The sequence below is a fragment of the Adelges cooleyi genome, unplaced genomic scaffold (genome assembly GCF_023614345.1).
Source record: "Adelges cooleyi isolate 19-005CV unplaced genomic scaffold, UGA_ACOO_1.1 ACOO_flye_CR_arks_rails_tigmint_CR_PRNA_115, whole genome shotgun sequence".
NCBI lineage: Eukaryota > Metazoa > Arthropoda > Insecta > Hemiptera > Adelgidae > Adelges > Adelges cooleyi.
The window spans coordinates 393,533-412,210 of NW_026095768.1; the positions used below are offsets into that span (position 1 = coordinate 393,533).

At 31.8% G+C, this 18,678-nt stretch overlaps 1 pseudogene; it reads left to right on the forward strand.

Annotated features, from left to right (window-relative positions):
* The first annotated feature begins 11,319 nt into the window (after positions 1-11,319).
* Positions 11,320-18,452, forward strand: LOC126847661 (zinc finger MYM-type protein 1-like; annotated as a pseudogene).
* Positions 18,453-18,678: the final 226 nt, after the last annotated feature.

Here is an 18,678-nt window from a genome sequence, read left to right on the forward strand (position 1 = left end):
TAAACTGTTTCGCCTAGAACGGGCAGGAACTTTTTCTTTGTTTCACTGTTGTTTAGGTTAGGTTTTAGAACTAAAGGTAAATCTAGTACGGGACTGTACCATTTACAATTTTCTCAAAAAGCTACATTTTTTTATTAAGGAAAAACCAAAAAAATTGGGAAATTACACTGACCTTTTCGGTACCCAAAAATCACAGTAACACGAAATAGACTGCAGCGATTATTAGATACCTAAATAATTAATTGATTGATTTTACCCTGTTATAACAGTATCCATACAATCGCCGAGGCAAGTGCGATGTTCGCATCTATGTGATATTTAGTAACGCTCCAAATTTAGAATCCAACTACCTGAGGTCCATTGAGTTCAATACGTTTCTTAAGCGAGAAAATGTAATTGGAATACGGAAAGGTAAATTGTGTCATTTTTAAGTTATTATGTATGTATACATATATTAAATTATCAAAAATAGTTTTAAAATTTGATGTAAAAATATTAAGTGTAGTATTAGATGGTATTTTCTAATACAGACAAATCAGGTGTGTTTCTTCAGAAAAGTCCAAGATGAAAGACAAATGTTGTTCAAGGAACTATTACCTATTTTACTTTTAATTGTATCACAGCCGTCTTTTTGATAAGTCTTAACAGAAATTCCAAATAATTAAAAATAAGATATCATTATAAACTCATAAAATATCGTTTTAGGGAAATAAAATTTAAAATGGGTATTTTATTAGATCCTACAATTTTTGCAATTCTTTTATTTTACTAAATTCTTATTATTATGATTATTATTATTATGTAAATAAAAGTATTTTTTAAAAAAATATTTCATAAACTTTTGAACATATATGTTTAGTAAAGAAAAAACTCATATGCGATAACCCAGATGAAGATATTTTAGATTCGTGTCTTCCTGTCAATTGTCACATGAAATATTCTGGAATAAGAGGCTACTATAGTATAATGGATAAAAAATGTATACCTATTCCGTTGTGTCAGCCGTTTAAGAGCATGGTAAGTAGACGGATAGTTGTGTGTTTTCAAATTGAAAATTGAATTAATATTATATAACAAATTACATACTTTTAAAAGCTTTTCTGTCGAAGGTAATACTTTTTTCACCACAGGCCTATATGTGGACTACAAACCAATGTATAAATATTTCTAGTAAAATGATGGAGAAGGATGTTCAAGACATTATGTTCGGCGTAGAAGAAGAACAGGCAGACAAAGAGGATTCATCAATACGTTCGTTCCCCTCCAATCAAGTATGATGTGTATTCAGTATTGTGATCCTATTCAGTATACCTAATAATTTAAGACCATAAACCTGATGCCTAAATTGTGACCTCAAGTCAAGTGTTCCGCTCTTCAAGTGGAGTATATAAAACATAGAATTAGCTTATGCTACCTTTCTTCCTTATTTAAGTATGGAAAGTTCGATAGTTATGATCTATTTTACCTCAATATAACCTAAACCTACCTAATTATTTAGTTTCGTTAGGTTTTTTGGCAAACTTTTCTTCACAAAAGCATATTCTACAATGAATGTAATGGTAGTACTATTAACTGCTTTGCATTACAAACGGTATATTTGTAATCTTTCATTCGAGGATCACTTTAAGCCATTCATCTGTTAATTGTAATAGAAGTGATAAAAATGAATCGTTAAAATTGGATATCGACAGTATATTTTATTGATTCTCACTAATCCATGTACAGTTCTAGTTAAATATTTACAGTTAATTCGGTGTCACAGTGGCAAGTACAACGACTCGACCGGGCTATGTGATTGTGATAGTGGTTGGAGCAGTTCAGACGATATAGACTGGAATAATTTGACACCATCGACCTTGCCATTACACATGTGCACAATATTCAAAGAACATACATTAAAGAAGTTCTTCCTATCCGAAGAATTTACATTTACCGTATTAGTATCCTTTTCGCTTCGTTAATTAACTGTAAATAAGTTTCACGACCTAGAATGACTGTTGCAGTTTTCCTCTTTTCTTTGCAATTGATGGGATAAAGTTAAAGTCAAAGATGCAAAGTAATTTTCTGAAATGTCTACCGAACTCTGTTCTACAGCTGAGAAATAAATAAGAAACTTTCTTTAAGTTATTCTGGAACACTGCGAAAGTCATTCAAGTATAAGCTGTATATGAATATCATATTATACACAAGTTACAATCGTATTTTTTCCAAAACGTACAATACTATTTAGATAATAATATGTATAATTATCAATATTGTAATAATGACGGCGGTGACAGTTGTCTGGGTATATTGTGTTGAAAGATGTTCTTCATAAATCAAAGGTGGACATTGATTAATATCGTATAATGTAAAAACTATACTACGTAAAGAATATGTATTATTTGCAAATTGTATCGTATTCATATTGCAATTATATAATATGCATAAAGATTGAATAATCCCTAATTATGATACTTATTTATAATTGTCATTATATTATTGTAGTTTATTTATTTCTTTATACTAATTCATATATGTATTATTACTGTTGTTATTATTTTTGTTTATTGTATATAATTTATTTTTCTTTACACCAATACCATGCCATATTAAGTAAAAAAAAAATACTTTTTAATCGAAATGGCTCAGAGTAAATCTTGAAAGGATCTCTCATCTCGGTAATCTACAAAAATCTGAAGGATAATTTTTAATTATTTATAAGTACCTATTTATTTCAGATCCATTTTGTGACAGCAGCCAATCTTGCTTTTTCATCGACAGCAGAAATTATTAGTTGGCCATCTGGTTTGACACCAAGTCTATCTATTGTGTTATTTTTCATTTTTATTGTATATATTATATTCTTTATTTACTTGTAATATGGACGCTTCGCCATGGACGATTTTGTTCAGAGCATCTTCGACAGTGGAATCTGGTCGTTCCCTAAAATCATTTATTGTCTCGTGGTCGGAAATACCTTTTCCAGAAGAGGTTGTTTCAAGATGTTTAACTTTATTCTTTAGAGTAGATACCCTATCACGAAGTAGTTCGTTCTCTTTGATCATTTTTGGAATTAGTTAATTGGCTTTTAAGAGAAGACAGACTAATACAGACGTCACATTTCCAATTTGTTCAACTGATTAGTTTGTGAGAGGCAACTAGAATGAGTTGTAGACTTTTTGCAGTTGGCACAGGCAATAGATGCAGAATTACGGTTGATGGTTAATTTACAGATGTTACATACTAATCCGGAAGGCATTTTATCAAAAGTAAAGTTGCAGTAAAATTATACAAGGGAAAGTGAGTTGAGATCGTTAATTTAATAACAGTATGATATATATTAATAAAAACGCATACCCAGCATATGACGAACAGGTAATAAGTAGTTAAACATTCGCACGTGAAGCCCGACAGAGATAATAATAACGACGTCCGAATAATGGTCGCTGATAAGGGAGCGACCAGCACGCACACACGTAATAAACGCACAACAGACTGTACTTTTCTTACTTATTTTTTTCTCTCTTGTTTATCCTGTTTCCTTCACACCAGAAATCCAAGACTATTAACCTGCGTTACCACACTTTCCCCTGGAATTACTTTACAATCCTTACACTGCTTTACACTCCCTCTCCTCTACATTATACAATCTATTTGTGATCTATTTCTTCCACTCTTGTAAGTTACATAATGCTCTTCTCTCTTCTTATAAAAAGTATTCACAACTGCCAACGTATGTGCCTGCGTAAAATCAAGTACTCTCTCGCCCATATCATTTCTGATGTCCATTCATATCTCCACCGATCAAAATTTCCTCTTGTCCTGGTATTCCTTGCACCACCTCATCCATCTCTTGCTAAAATTCTTCCTTCAAACGTTCTTCGCATCCTACTTGCTGGGCGTATGCACTTCCTACATTTAATACCTTACTCCCTAAAATTAATTTTACTATTATTACTCTGTCACTTTTTCTTACAACTCCTACCACGTTTGCTTTCATCCCCTCATCCACTATCACTCCCACACTATTCCTCGTACTAGTCTTCCCTGAATATATTATCTTATACACCTCCCCTATCTCCTTTCCGCCTAGTTTCCTGCACCAAGATTCCACTTCCTATTCTTCAATACTTCTACCAACTCCCTACTTCTACCTGTCAATGTTCCTAAATTCCATGTACCTACTCTCACTTTGTATATTTCACCCACTAGTTGGCGTAATTTCAAATATTTAAATAACTTTTGACAAAAAAAAACAAGTTTTAGGAGATTCCCTCAAGTATAAGTTGGGCAAGTTAAATGACTTACAAAAATTAAGTTACAGAGTTTAAAAATTGTTCATGAAATTTCCTAAAGAATGAATAAATTTTGAAGTATATTGTTAATAAATATAAGGTAACCTATATCCACTTTTCAAAGAAGTTCATAAGATATTGTCAAAGATAAAAAAAATGTCAGCCAAGGTCAATGTTCCAAAAATCTTTCTCGTTGTTCAAGTTGAACGCACGCCTTGCATTTTGGTACCATATACTTTTATTGTATAAGTATTTATTGATTATTATCGTTAAAAATAAAGTCGTTTTAAATTTTATCCACGAATAATTAGTTAAAATTTGTTTGCATAACCAAAGTTAAAACACTACATAACAATTTCATTAAAAAAGTTATAAAAATAATTTTCAGTTTCAGTTTCGGTTGTGACCAATCAGCTGTAACTTTTAACAGGCTTATTCGTATGTTAAGTATTTTTGTTTCATTCAAAGTTTTAGTTGAGGTGAATTGGCGTCTGGAGTTGATATATATTCAAGCATCGTAGACCGAAGAACATTGAGATTCATCGTCAGAGTCACTTGGACAGTCAATAACGATTATGTGCCCGTTATGGTTTATGTAGGTACATCCGTGTTGTCTGTAGTATTCTTCAATAAGCGCACAAGTACAGAGAGGCTGATCTTCAGTGTATCCTAGAGAGTTGGCCGTCTCAGACTCATCCTCAGTCCCTTCGAGTCGTTTTTCCATTTCTTTTTCGTACTTTGTACGAAACTGAAATTCTTCGGCCGGAAACGGTTTCATGTTTGGATCGGACCGTCGTTTTCGACGCACCGCCGACTGGCCGAAATTATTATTGGGCAGTCCGAGTCCGGTGGCGTTCAAGGGTCGTGCGGGACCCACGGTCAAGGCCCTTGGATCCTTAAAGTTATCCCTGTATTCTGTGGACGTGGCCGCACCCGCATATTTCATTTGGTTCTTTTTAACGTTCACGCTACCGGTCTGTCGGTTTAATTTCCTCTGACCGAAGCTCGCTTTGGCCATGTTTTTGCCTGCGTTCCGTTGTTGCTGTAACAAATGACAGGCGTCGCTCTCGCACACGTAATTCGGGTCGTCTAGCTTCAAATTGATCTCATCGATAAGACGGGCCACGGTGTTCAGCTTGCCGTCGATCGAGCTGTCGCCGCGGACCGACGTGGCCTGCGCCTCGTCTCGCAACTTAGTGAAGTCTCTGAGGGCATCGTAATAATTCTCTTTAAGGTCGTCTAAAGGCGAGGGCTCGTACAACGGGCACATGGACAAATGTCTGACTTTTGACTTGGTCGCCGGTTTGCGAGCAGGGACGGCGGCTGCCGGTTTGGTTTGTTTTTTATCGGCCATTTGGTGTTCGACGGGCGCGGATGCCGACGGTAGTTGATCTTCGTTAGCCACATACTTATAATTATTATCCTCGTTGGCCACAACGTCAAACGACCTGATGTCATCCACTGGGCGACCTCCTGCCTGAGCCGAACGTTGAACGGGCCCGTCATCGGGCGACCGGTTGGCCGCTATCGACGATTGTTGTTGCTGGGCCACGTAGGAACTGATGGCGGCTCGCATTGAGTCTAGCGTGCGCGTGACTTCCACCAGCAAGTTGTTTAAATCTCGCGCCTGTTGATCGTTATTGCTTTTGACGGTCGGTTGAGTTTGCAGTCGTTGCACATCTACAAATGGCGTTTCTCGTTTTTCTTGCGTTTGGTGAATACTAGTGCGGTCATTTTGAGATTCTACCGGTGCATTGTACTTGGTAGTATTGGGTACCGAGCTGATGTTGTGATGTTCTTTGTTTTTCGAATGATCTATCACCCTGGACTGTGGAGATTGTTCCAATCTATCTTCCAACGTGGAATTTAAAAGTTCTTCAGAAATCGCTGTAGATTCAGCAACAGTTTTTTTTGAGCCGGCGTCCGTTTCTATGGATGCCATAAAACTTTTATTGTCTGAACTTAAATTTTCATCCTTTCCCGAGTTAGACGTTTTTGATACCACGTTTTCCATTTTAAACGGCAATTAGTGTTTTATGTTATAGTTTACTGTCTGAAATAATAAATACAACGTCAAATACCTTGTGGCCATTTGATTTGCTTTGGCATACATAGTGAAAACGTCGAGTAAAAATTAATATAAAATAGGTTTGCTCAGAATCATTGTGAGAAACAATTCACAAATTTCGTAAAACACAAATGAGATTGTTAACTCTTCGTGGACAAGGTGGGGCGAATGCAACCCCAGAAATTGACGGGGTCGCAGGGTTAAAAATAGTCACATTTATCTGAACTTACCGAGTAGATTAAACTGTGTAAATTTCATGGCAAATATTTGTATTAGTTAGTTCGTTTCCCCTAACAACGATTTAGCAGTCTATTCTAATAGAAATGTATAAATAATACAAAATATAAAAATCTGTATTATTTTCAATCACCTAAAAAAAAAAGGAGAATATATTTTATTGCAGAATACGAAAGGAGGAATGGTCAAATTTATTTGTTCATTAGCTATGACTTTGTTAAGATACTACATTTTCTCTTAATAATTATCATGTTTCTTCGGTTTTCCAAAACCGGTAGCACATAAAGTCATATTTATGTTCGCATTGTCCATTTGGCGATAACACTCTAACAAAAACCAAAAAGTTTTTCAGCCGAGTCTGCAACCACGATAGATCATTTTCATGTCTCGTTGAAGTACCGAATAAATATAGATTAGTTATGGAATTATAATTAGAAAAAAAAAATTACATGAAGCTTCCAGTTACAGCATAAGGCCAAGGAGATAAAAAAATTATGTACAATCAAGTTTCTGGCTAAAATTGTAGTGTTTATTATCTGGCCAAAAGTAACTTAACATAAAGAATTAAATTATTTTGAATTTATTATTTAGTTCTAATTTGAACGTTGAACATACAACATATTTCTTATCTCCCACCCCCTATCTCCTATCTCATATCTCCCACCCCTGTAACGGCTTTGTAACGCTTTTGTAACGATCGTTTTTGTAACAAACGCTTTTTTGATAACACTTTTTTCGTTACGCTTTTTTCGGTTATGTGCCAGAGCTAAGACATGAAAATGTCAAAAAGTCACTGGTAGATTACCTATTCCAACACAAGTACCAACCTGTTGGTTTTACAAACCCACTTTATCAAATTATTTTAATAATTTGTTGTAATAAAATTACTCTTCTTTGTAGTAACGATTAAAAATATTAAGAAACACAGTTGAAAAATCAAATCTTTATAAAGTCATAACAAATGAACAAATAAATGAAAATTCAAAATTCAAACGCTAAAATTTTTTTTTATTTTTTGTCTACAAATGTATGTAATTAAAAACATATGTTGCCATTTAAAAAAAACTAAAATTCCCTTTTTTGATCCTTATCAAGGATTGATGATAAAAATGTTTAAAATATTGAAAAATATAGTACAATGTGTACCAAAGAATTGTTATTATTTGATTATTAGTTCATACTTCGTCCGTTTTAATAAAACTCTTATTACAAGATCCATATATTTATTACTTTGGTCTCTCTGCACTTTCATTATCACTATCATTATAGCTGATACCTTGTTTCTAGTATTAAAATGGAAAACAAAGATTATTAGTACTCAGCCAATAATAACATATTTATTTAAAAGTTTTTTTTTACCAAGTGTTAAATAATTATATTTCTCTAACTTAAATTTGTATCAAAATAAATATCAATACGGTCCAGTTTAGTCGGAACTGGTTTAAACTGGACCAATTCTATTTGATTCGATCCATTTCAATTTAGTTTCAGTCTAGTCTAATCCTCAAAAATAAATTTCCCTTTGATCCGGTATTCAATCTTTTTTACAAAAAAAAACGGTCTTGTCTAGTTCGGTCTCATAATTATATTTATTCATCCGGCGTTCCCTCCATCCAAAGTACCGTTTCCGGGACTTTCAAGGAACAATTTAAGCACAAAATTGCAGTTAATAAACAAGACAAAACCAAAAGACACAACAAATAATGCGAGAGAAAAATCAAATACCAGAATCAAGTTACGGTATACAACCTACACCCGTCGAAACAAATTCCTAAGTCAGGCAAACACGGTACGATCAACGTCGAACCACAGCCCTGAAGATGGAACTTGCTCCGAAACGTTAGCAGACAATTCAATCTGTTCAAGTAGGAGTAACCAAAAAATATGTAAATAGTTTACATTGTATATATAGCCATGTAAAATTTGAATGAAATAAAAACAACTTTCTATACAAAAAAAACCTAATATAACTTATAAAATTTAAATTCATTATAAAATAAAAACTTTCTCAGAAGTTGCTTGTTTCTTTTCAATGACATCACATTAAAACGTGGTTCTGTTAAGTGTTACGCGAACCTCTAAGTAGTCAATCATTTGACTTGTTGCCATATCGTCAAAGTTGCAACCATCCTTTTGACGGACAAAATTATGTAAAATACAACATGCTTATTATTAGACGCTGCCATCATCTAGCGATTAATGGCAAACATATTAGGATTTGGCATTTCACTACTTCAGATTATTCTTCTTTTTGATTAAAAAACACCTTTTTTTACACCCCCCGATGAGTTTTTTAGTCGATACATTGACACTGAGTTGCCCCCGAATCGGCACATTAGCCAGGTCGGCAATATTAAATAATATATTGATTTATATTATAATACTAGCCAATTTTTCATCTTTCGAAAACTGATGTACAGAGAATAACGAATTAAACACCACAAAAGAACAATAAATTGTTGTTGTTACTAATGTTACTATTCTAATAATATTACGTTTTTAGCAATAATAACTAATGTAGCCATAATGTATGATATAGGTAGATATAGTATAATAGACAGTTAAGTATATAAGTGTATGTGTATATATATATATATCGATTCACATTGCATGAAAGTATCAAAATATGAATTAAAAAAAATATAATAATTTAAATATAAGTATTTTTGGAACATGCATGTGATTCGAGTTTAATTGTGTCAGGTATGTTTGATAACTTGGAAAACCTTTATGTATTTTTTTCAGCTAGCAATAAAAGATATAGTGTATTAAATAAACAAATGATGGATTTAGATAACACATTAAAACTAAGAAATTCATCCAAAACAAGGTGGGCAGCTCATGCAGAGTCCATTAAAGCTGTGTGGTTTTCATTTGAAGCTATATGTTACACCCTGAAACATTTAATAAAAATACAAGAACAAAAGCATTTGGTATTAAAAAAAAGATGCATTATTTTGACTTCATTGTATCTTTGATATTCATAAAAAACATATGATGTTTAAAATGAAATCATTAACTTTGAGACTCTGGAAACAAAAAGTGTGTGCGTAAGTGATGCTGCTGTTTTAATAGAAGCCAGATTCAGAGAAAATTAATGATTTGATTGATAGTGCGACTTCCTTTGCATCAAATCTTGGTGTAGATTCAGAATATGATTTTAAACTTCATCGCTGATTAAGAAAAAAGCCAACTCGGTTAGATCAAAATGCAGGCACTCAAGCTGATATAACCTTTCATACATTTTATAAAAAATAATTTATATTTATACTCTCTACACTCATAAATTTGTCAAAAGACAATTTTAAAATATTTATTCATACAATAATGCCACTTTATAAAATCTTTTCATTCCCATTCAAGAAAGAAAATATAAACCTTAAAAATATACAAAACGCCTTGTTAATATTTCCCCCCAAAAGTGATTTTTCAAAGTGCAAAGACTTTGAAGCCATTCAAGCCGAGTTAGAAATATTAGAAACAATGTGCAAAAATGTAAGTTACTTTCCTCAGTATTATTGAAAAATGTAAAGAAGTAAAACAAATTCTACCATCAGCAAATAGTCTTTGTAGATCAGCATTGACTGCGCCGGTAAGTGTTGCGACTAATGAACGGCCATTCAGCAAACTAAAACTTATTAAAAATTATCTTAGGTCAACAATGAGTGATGATAGGTTAGATTCTTTAATGCTTTTAGGCATTGAAAAAGATATAGTAGACGAAGTTGATAAAAATAAATTAGGAACAGTGGTTTAATTTAAAACATCGAAGAATATTATTTTAAATATTATATATTTGTATGTTGTTTAATAGTTAATTTTACTGTTCTGTAAAAAAAATGTAATCAGTTATTAAAGTATTTAATTCTATGGTTGTATCCAAAATTGAATTATTTTACTTTATTTAGAGTGCATTTGCTATATTTTTAGCAATTCAAGACTATGATCATTCAATAGTAGTGCGTAAATTATATGTATCACTAGTTTATGATTTTCATCAAACATTTTTACCTTAAAAAGTTTGACCTAACCAGCAATTGAGGCTGACTCATTAATGGCATTGAATAATAAAATAATTTGTTCTAGCTTTATATGTGGATAAAATTAATAAATTTGAGATACACATTCTTATAATGTTATCAACAAAAATTTGAGCGTAGCGTGAAAAATTGTTTGAGTTGGCAAATTAATGAATCTAGCCCCCCTATGATTTATCCTTCAGGACGAGGGCCGTCTAATCGAGCAGGGCGCTCGTGCTCGGAGAATAACCGAAATCTCTTTTAACCACATAAATCGCAGAAGCCATTCAAGCTATGTACTTTCATATTTTTACTATCAACTCATTTACTTATTATACTGAACATGTTGTATAAATTGTACATAGTATATTAAATTCATTTAAAAAAAAATTGCAAAAGCGACATGTTTCTTCCATGTATAAGTAACACATTGTTGGTATCAGTGTACCGGTTAAGTAAAATTACTATACTGGCTGGTCACAGTTTGTAAATTTATTGTTTCGGTTAGGCTAGTTACATTCAATTTAAATATTATATTTATTTTTGCATGCACGATATCGTATAATTGTTTTTCGGTCCGATGTTCCGGAGTTTCTTTTTGAATGTATTATAAAAGTTGGTAAATAGCGTTTTATTGATTGCAAAGTATGGCTGCCCAAAGTTACCTGCTAACCTACTGTGTCAAGTGCCGCAGAAAGACGAATTGGATGGGAGCGGCATGCTTGAAAGTCACCAAAAACAAAAAGTATGGACTACGTGGAAAGTGCTGCAGATGTCAAAGTAACAAATTCTCATTTGTTACTTGCAGTTTTTACCGCGCCCAAATAGAGAGTACGGATCATTGGCAATTAATCAAATAGATATATATCATACATAAACGTATAACCGTTTGGTAATTTTATTTCACAGGCAAACGTAGAAAGAGCTAAATAAATGTACTTGAGTCGAAGTCGAATCTAAAGTCGAAGTTAAATTAACAAAACAACTGCTTCTAAAACACTGTTGATAGTATTTTAAATTCTAATAAAAATATAAATACATAATATTGTAGTAGTACATCTCTTCTACATTGACGCAACTAGAGGGAGGACTAGGAAAGTTCAAATCCTTCTAAACTTGTTCAGACTCTAAAAATTTCTGAACTTCGTTAGCTCCCCTCTAGTTGCACCAATGCACTTCTATTTATTTTTAATCTATTATAATTTCCAATAAAGAGCAAATATTTTTTAATTAGATGCACAACATAGTTAACCAAAAAATAGTTGTATTGTTCACACACGTACTTCGGTACCTATTAATTTTTATATTGTTTAAAATTGCATTTATAGGAAAATCAAGAGAAGAATTCCAATGCAAATGGAATTAGCTGTGGTGCATAACCGAAAAAAAGTGTTACCAAAAAAGCGTAACGAAAAAAGTGTTACGCTGTTATCTGATATGAGATATGAGATAGGGGTAGGGGATAGGGGTGAGTGATAGGGACGGAAGATAGTGGGTAGGGGATAAGGGTAAGATATAGATAAGAGATATGTTGTACGTTCAACGTTCAAATTAGAACTAAATAATAAATTCAAAATAGTTTAATTCTCCATATATTAAACTATGTTAAGTTACTTTTGGCCAGATAATAAACACTAAAATTTTAGCCAAAAACATGATATTACATAATTTTTTAATGTCCTTGGCCTTATGCTGTAACTGGAAGCTCCATGTAATTTTTTTATTTTTTATTATAATTCCATAACTAATCTATATTTATTCGGTACTTCAACGGGACATGAAAATGCTCTTTCGTGGTTGCAGACTCGGCTGAAAAACTTTTTTCGTTACGCTTTTGTAACGAACGCTTTTTTCGGTTATGTGCCAAAGCTAAAACATGAAAATGTCAATATAATACCTCATTCCAGAAACATCGCTAATGTAATGCATACAGACCTAAAAAATAGTTAAATAAGTTATACTTAAAATGACTTACTTTTCCGATAACCATAGTAAGCATCATATTAAAATTAATAGTTTCAAAATCTGATTTAAATGGTTCTAAAGCATTGATTTGTTGATTTATATATCCCTCTTCTATTATTGAAATCTGTTCAGTTTCAGGTTGTAATTGATATTTTATAGGTCGACAAAATTTAGTTGACGAGATTATGGATTTTTCCATACAATTTTATTGTTCGTAGTTTGAACTAAGCGAATTGTTATTTACGAAGAAACAAAGAAACGACCGAAAAAATGTATTCGAAGGACCAAAATAATGATTTATACAAAACAAAAAAAAATATTGAGTTGCCCCCCCGAGTCGGTCCCGGATAGGCAACCGAACTCACAACCTCAACGGGCTATGCGCAGTGTGTAGGAACGACAGCACATAGGGAGAAGAGTACAAGGATGAAAGAAAGGGAATCAGTTTATACGAAGGGAAAAAGAATATTACAGTTTAATTTATGCGACGATGGGTGTGGGAAAAAGTTTTAAAGGTTATGCCACATAATAAAACAAGAAAAATATGGTACATTTGATAGTGTGAGCGTGAATGGGGCTATGGAGAGCACGGGAAGGAGGGACGCGCCCAGTGCCGCAACTACCGGGGGGGCGAACAGGGCGACGCCCTGATAAAAGGGCACTATAAGATGAATTTTGGGGCATAATTTCTAACTTAGATACCCTCAGTCTCGGTCCTGATTTAAGAACAAAAGCAGTTATTAAAATAAAAAATTTAAAAGATTTATCTATTTGTCAAACAATTCTTATCGATTTTATAATAGTAGATATTTATAGTAGTTCTCTGAAAATCGATAGGCAGCCTATTAACACTGTTATTACTTATTAGTAATTGCTCTGTAGTTTAATAACCATGGTTACAGTATTTAAAACTGTTAAGATTAACTAATAAAGTTATAATAGCGGAAGTATAAAGTCAGTCTATCACGAAATTTGTTTGTTTTTCCGTTAACGAATTTCGAGGAACTAAATTCTGACTATTCTTATAAATAATTATTATAAAAATTAAAAACATGTCAACTAAACCTAAACAGCTCAGTGGTCATCAAAAACAAAAAGTAAAAAAAAAATAAAAAATAATCCTGAATTTAAAAATTGAAAAGATCGTTGGATGCATTTGTAAAAAAAAAAATTTAGATAATATCGGTATGTACTATATAGTATATTACTATATTCATAACTTGAATAAAAATGGAGTCTTTTAATGTGTGTTAATGTTTTGTTTATGGGAAAGCGTATTACGACCATTGCATGGGGTGTCAAAACTTTTACAACAACATAATATGGATCTTCATAATGCACGCGATAAATTAGCTGAATCGTTTTCATCAATAAAAAATCTTAGAAATGACTACATTAATATTGTGAAATATGCAAAAGAGTTTTGTGCAAAATGAGGCATACCATTAAATAGTTTATAAACTAGACAACGACTTGCAAAAACAATTTCTGATGAAGTGGATGGTGACCGTAGGTTAAATATCACAGAAAATAATTTTAAAATAAAAATATTTTTTCCCCTTATTGATACTGTATTGGTGCAGCTTAAATCACGATTTGAAAGTTTTCGAGATGTTTGTGATACATTCGAATTTTTAAGGCCAGAATCAATTATTAAATCTGAAGAAACTGAAACAATTAAAAGGAGTTATAATTTTGTTCAAAATTACAAGTCAGATGTTGGTTCCGAGTTAACATGTCAAATTCTCTTAAAGAAATAGTAAAAAATAAAAAATTGTGGTCTATTCGTGATTTAACATTATTTATTTTAGAAAATGATTTGTCTTGTAGCTATTCTGAAGTTTTAGGAGCTTGTATTATTTTTTTGTCTTGGCCAGTCACAGTTGCTACTGCCGAGAGACCTTTCTCTAAACTAAAAATAATTAAAAATTATTTAAGAAACTCAATGGGCCAGGACCGACTATTAAATATTGCAGTTTTAAACATTGAACAACAACGTACAAAAGAATTATCCTTAGATAAAATTATAACAGACTTCTCAAATTTAAAGGCAAAGAGGATAAAGTTTTAATTTAAATATAAATAATATGTAATTAATAATTATTCTGTTAATAGTTATGTTTTATTTTAAATTAATTTACTTATTTGTTTTTTATTATTATACTAGGTAAGTAATTGGTAATTACTAATACAATTTATTTCTAATGACACATTTTGTGTATTTTATGTTTTTTTGTACTGTTTAATAAACACTGATGTAAAAAAATATGAGAAATCATTCTAAGAAACACCACGGTTAAAGTATAATAATTGTGGTAGGGTTGAAAGCAATTTATTACAGGAGGGAAGATAATATGATGTATGAACAATGGGGGCAAAAAAAACTTCTGCTGCCCTGGGGCCCAAAATACTTAGTTGCGGCACTGGAAGCAGAGCCGATTACTGATAACGCAACGCGGACAAGCGTAAACAAACTGTTTATTCATAAAACAACCTAAAATCTTTAATGTTATTTTATCTTCATCATTAAATTTTAAAGCTTCTTTAATAAAATTCATAGTACAGGATTTTTTATCGTCATCTTTTCGTCTACAATTTTATTCAAACATTAACCGTGTAACTTTTAAGAATGCCATTTAAAAAAAAACAATTGCTTTTTAATCTTATATAGTGAATTTTCTGGAAATATACTATAAATGGGGTGTTAACCACATTAATGGCTTAACGAACAAATTAAAAAAAAAATAAACACGTAGGTATAAATAATTTAAACATAAATTGGTAAACTAATAAAATTATATAACTATAAAAAAACCCTAACCACAATAAAAATATACTTATCAAACTAAACGCATGACAATATTTGACTTTCCCGAAGTAAAACACATGCTAGTAAAATTAAAAGTTCCTAATATTATTACAGACCAACCACGATTAAGATCAACCCCTTTTAAGTACCACCTAAAAATATAACTGTACAACAAAGAGCCTATTATATCGCCTCCTCTCATCTGCAAATAAAATTATTGATAATGATTTTTTTTATGTACTACAACAGTTTAAAATTAAAGTTGATAATTTGTCATTGTAATTTTTTTTTTTTGCAATGCCGTTGTATTTTATGTTCCGTCTTGATATCCGTATCCTTATACCTATTACCTATATTATGTACCTAAATGTACGTTTATACACCTCACCCTTTGAGTGTCAATAAATAAATAAAATCCTATATAAAAATTTGGAGAATTGGCTGAGTGGGTAAGGCGGCAGTGTGTTAGCAATCGTCCAGTGAAAAAGAATAGCGAATCCTTCTAGAAACCATCATCTCATGATGGCAACATTGGGCCTTAAAGGCCCATTAAGCTTAATGATGTATAAAACCACAAGGGTATTACAAGGCTATCCAGTACTTTATATTTGAACTAGGAAAATTTATTTGTGGATAATGCATACTAATAATTGCAACGATTGAAATGATCAAAACTAACACTGATGATTTTTTTTATACAGTAGGTATACGTACAAAAATTTTATCAATCTACAAAATTTCATCAAAATATTTTATAATCTAATAAAACATGAGTATTGAAAAAGACCATAGCATTTAAGAGATTCGTTACAAACTAATAATGACAGTATTTATTTTTATTTCATAATAGTCTTAGCATTTAACAACATTATGAACACAATTCAAAATATCGCAAAACGCATACAATTACGTCCAGATTTTAGTTGTACTACCAACCCTAAAACAGATTCGGTGTTATTACGTAATAAAAACGAAGGCATTAAATTGACACGTATAAATTTGCTGACACTAGAAATCATATCAAATTGTACTAAAGCATATTCAGCTGAGCGTTTAAATAAGTTGTATCAAAAATCTTTAAACGATATATATCTATAGGTACTGATGTTAGTTGCTACGAAAATGCATTGTTTATACATCAAATTATAAATTAAATTATGCAAGAACTATAGTATAACTTCAAAATAGGAAAAATAATATTTTTGAGAGAGGGAAAACGCATACAAGTCGACTATTAAAATGTTTCGCTCGTTCAAGTTATGAAATAGTTGTCTTGAAGTGTCTTCCCATTTAGAATGCTGCTCGTGTCAATAGCGCTGTTTGTTAAAATACATAATTATTGAAGCAAGCAAAAATAGTATTTAAATATTAAAATAAAACTTAGAAAATTATATTTCGGTTGCAATTGTAAAAACGCAAAATCTCTGTCGTTCGAAACGCTTATAAATAAAATAATAACCTGAGTGTCCGAGGGTTATTTTAACCAAAGTATTTTTAATCTTATTATATTATATTAATGTGATTTTATCCGAGAGGACTAGAACAGTGGGGTCGAGGCATAATGGAATCAAAACATAGAGGGAACAGTGAGGTCATAGGTCTATTATTATTCATAAAAGTGATGAAATTACTTTTAAATAAACGCTTTGATGCTGATTTGTAAATACTGCACCTAACTATAATTCTTTTTTACTATGCTGGTTTATACTGTGCTTGTTTGGACTTTACTGGTTTGAAAATACTATCTACTGATTCGCATCCAAGCGTTTCTTTAAAAATAATTTTATCACTTTCAGTTGTAATACTTCATATAAACCTGTGACCTCCTTGTCCCCACTATGCCCCGATACCACTGTACTGGCTTTTTAGGATTTAAGGTGTATATTATGTTAAAAAATACGAAATTTGCAAAAAACACAGTTTTCCGACAACCAAAAAAAAACTGAAGTACCAACATTTTTCTTCGTTTAATATATAATGGATACATATGAGTTCTAACTACTGACAAAATTTCAACTTAAAGGACCTAAAAAACTTGCTCCCCTTGGAGGGAAGGTAAATGGGTATTTTTAAAAAAAAATTGTATTGTAAATCCATTGTTATTACATAAAATAAGTATTAAATAAATAACAATGAGATAATCTACCTTCTAAAAGCAAGCTTGTGTTGAAGGTAGAGAGCGACAGTTTACTTACAAATAATAATGGAATAATAATGAAATAAAAATAAAATACTAAGGTGTACATGATAACTACTTGTAAACCTATACATAACTTATTCTAAGTTCAATAATAACCGGTTATTAATAGTTATTTTAACATTTTTATGTTTATCGATTATATTCTTTTTAATAATAACAGGCATAGAATTAAAATAAGTAGGACTCAGGTAGTCCACGAATTTTTGACTAAAAGCTTTTTTAAAATACATCACTTTAACGTCGTATGCTAAATGCTCCCTTTTTGTTTTTTTCATTATTTATATTTCTCTAATTACCTATCTATATTTTTACCTACCCATAAAATGGAAGTATTTTTAAATAGAAATTCCACAGATAATACATTAAATAATTTTAAAGTTTTGACTTGTTAAACCTTCAAGAGTAGGTTTCTGTAAACATATTCGAACAATTTGTCTTTGTTGGATTAATAAAAATTTTAGGGAATTAGCAGAAAGGCCTCCCCAAATAAGTAGACCATATTGCATTAATGCTAAATATAATGCTAGATATACTGTTCGAACCACTTGCATTGGTACTACTCATAGTACGTTGATGCATTACTAAATTGTTCACATGCAGATTCCATCTTAGATTCTTGTCAAAAATTAGACCCAGATAACGAATACTAGAGACTCTTATTAACGTTTTGCATTTTATATCATTTTACATCATAGAATTCGAAGTAATGACTGGGCTCAAACAAGGTGATGCACTATCACCAATATTGTTCAACATAACATTAGAGAAAGTGATACGCAGTGTACAAAGTAATAAACTAGGAATTAATATTGGCAAAACCACGCTCGATGTGTTGGAATTTGCAGACGATTTGAATTTAGTAGGAGAAAATAAGTAAATGATAGTGCGAAACACAAAAACACTCATACATGAAGCTAAAAAGATTGGCCTAGAAATAAATGAAGAGAAAACAAAAGTAATGGAAACGTTGGCGGGTAGAGGTGGGGAAGACCTCACGGTAGATAACTATGTGTTCGAGAAAACCCAGAGCTTCTAGTATTTAAGAGTAACAATAACTGGTAACAACGACTGGAGTGCTGAAAAACCAGTCGCTTACTCAAAGC